The sequence below is a fragment of the Zea mays genome, chromosome 7, assembly GCF_902167145.1.
Source record: "Zea mays cultivar B73 chromosome 7, Zm-B73-REFERENCE-NAM-5.0, whole genome shotgun sequence".
Lineage (NCBI taxonomy): Eukaryota > Viridiplantae > Streptophyta > Magnoliopsida > Poales > Poaceae > Zea > Zea mays.
The window spans coordinates 140353544-140355926 of record NC_050102.1 but is presented as its reverse complement, the minus strand read 5'-3'; positions in this window follow the sequence as shown (position 1 = coordinate 140355926).

The window sequence follows — 2383 nt, the reverse complement described above, 5'->3', positions numbered from 1 at the left end:
AACCCTAGCCGAATCGCCGCGCCGACCAACCAAATCGCAGGAGCATTTAATGCAAAGGTGGCCTGACACCTTTATCCTGACGCGCGCCCTTCAGTCGACAGAGCCGATGTGACCGCAGTCACTTCGCCGCTCCACTGATCGACCTGACAGAAGGACAGCGCCGCCTGCGCCACACCGACTGCGGTGCCACTTGACAAAGTGAGGCTGACAGGCAGTCAGGCCCGGCCTCAGGCCCCATTGGAAACTCCGCTCCGCCCGACCCAGGGCTCGGACTCGGGCTAAGCCCCGGAAGACGGCGAACTCCGCTCCGCCCGACCCAGGGCTCGGACTCGGGCTAAGCCCCGGAAGACGGTGAACTCCACTCCGCCCGACCCAGGGCTCGGACTCGGGCTAAGCCCCGGAAGACGGCGAACACCACTCCGCCCGACCCAGGGGTCGGACTCGGGCTAAGCCCCGGAAGACGGCGAACACCGCTCCGCCCGACCCAGGGCTCGGACTCGGGCTAGGCCCCTGAAGATGGCGAACTCCGCTCCGCCCGACCCAGGGCTCGGACTTGGGCTCAGCCCCAGAAGACGACGAACTCCGCTTCGCCCGACCCCAGGGCTCGGACTCAGCCCTGGCCTCAGCCAACGGTCTCCGCCTCGCTCGACCCAGGGGCTCAGACTCGACCACGGCCATGGAAGACAGACTCGACCTCGACCTCGGAGGAGCCTCCACATCGCCTAACTTAGGGCGCGGACCGACCACGTCGATAGGAAGCGCCATCATTACCCTACCCCAAGCTGACTCAGGCTACGGGGAACAAGACCGGCGTCCCATCTGGCTCGCTCCGCCAGATAGGCAATGATGGCGCCTCGCACGCTCCGTGACGACGGCGGCTCTCCGCCCCCTTACGAAAGCAAGAGGACGTCAGCAAGGACTCGACAGCCCCGACAGCTGTCCTTCCGCCAGGCTCCAGTGCTCCTCCGACGGCCACGACACCACACGAACCGGGTGCCAAAACCTCTCCGGCTGCCACGACGGCATGTACTTAGGGCGCTAGCTCTCCTCCGCTAGACACGTAGCACTCTGCTACACCCCCCATTGTACACCTGGATCCTCTCCTTACGCCTATAAAAGGAAGGACCAGGGCCCTCTTACAGAGGGTTGGCCGCGCGGGGACGAGGATGAGACAGGCGCTCGCTTGAAGCCGCTCGCTCCCTCTCCCGCATGGACGCTTGTAATCCCCTACTGCAAGCGCACCCCGACCTGGGCGCGGGACGAACACGAAGGCCGTGGGATTTCCACCTCTCTCACGCCCGTCTCCGGCCACCTCACTTCCCCCCTTCGCGCTCGGCCTCGCGCCGACCCATCTGGGCTGGGGCACGCGGCGACATTTCACTCGTCGGCCCAGGGACCCCCCCGGTCTCGAAACGCCGACAACTAACTAAGTTATTAATGAAAAGAAACTTACCTTCGCATCGAGACACCTACTAGGTCACATGGGTGTAGACCAAGGACATAGCTGAAAGGGAATTAGGCTTACACCTATTTTCCTAATTGATTTTGGTGGTTGAATTGCCCAACACAAATAATTGGACTAACTAGTTTTGCTCTAGTGTATAAGTTATACAGGTGCCAAAAGGTTCACACTTAGCTAATAAAAAGACCAAGAATTGGGTTCAACAAAGAGAGCAAGGGATAACCAAAGGCAGCCCTGGTCTGGCGCACCGGACTGTCCGGTGTGCCACCGAACAGTGTCCGGTGCACCAGGGAACTTCAAGCCAAACTCTTCACCTTCGGGAAAATCCAGAGGTGCTTCGCTATAATTCATCGGACTGTCCGGTGTACACCTGACAGTGTCCGGTGCCCCAGAGGAGAGCGACTCTGGAACTCGCCAGCTTCGGGAATTCGCTCCACTATAATTCACCGGACATGTCCGGTGTACACCGGACTGTCCGGTGAGCCAGCGGAGCAACGGCTACTTCATGCCAACGGTCACCTGCAGAGTGATTTAATGCGCGCCAGAGCGCGCAGAAGTCAGGCACGCGCGAAGTGGCGCACCGGACACTCTACAGTACATGTCCGGTGTGCCACCGGACATCCAGGCGGGCCCAGCAGTCAGAGCTCCAACGGTCGGAACCCAACGGCCTGGTGACGTGGCTGGCGCACCGGATACTATCCGGTGTGCACCGGACTGTCCGGTGCACCATGCGACAGACAGCCTCCACCAAACGGCTAGTTTGGTGGTTGGGGTTATAAATACCCCAACCACCCCACATTCAAGTCATCCAAGTTTTCCACCTTCCAACTACTTACAAGAGCTAGGCATTCAATACAAGACACACCCAAGTGATCAAATCATCTCCCAATTCCACAAAAGCTTTAGTGTTAAGTGAGATTG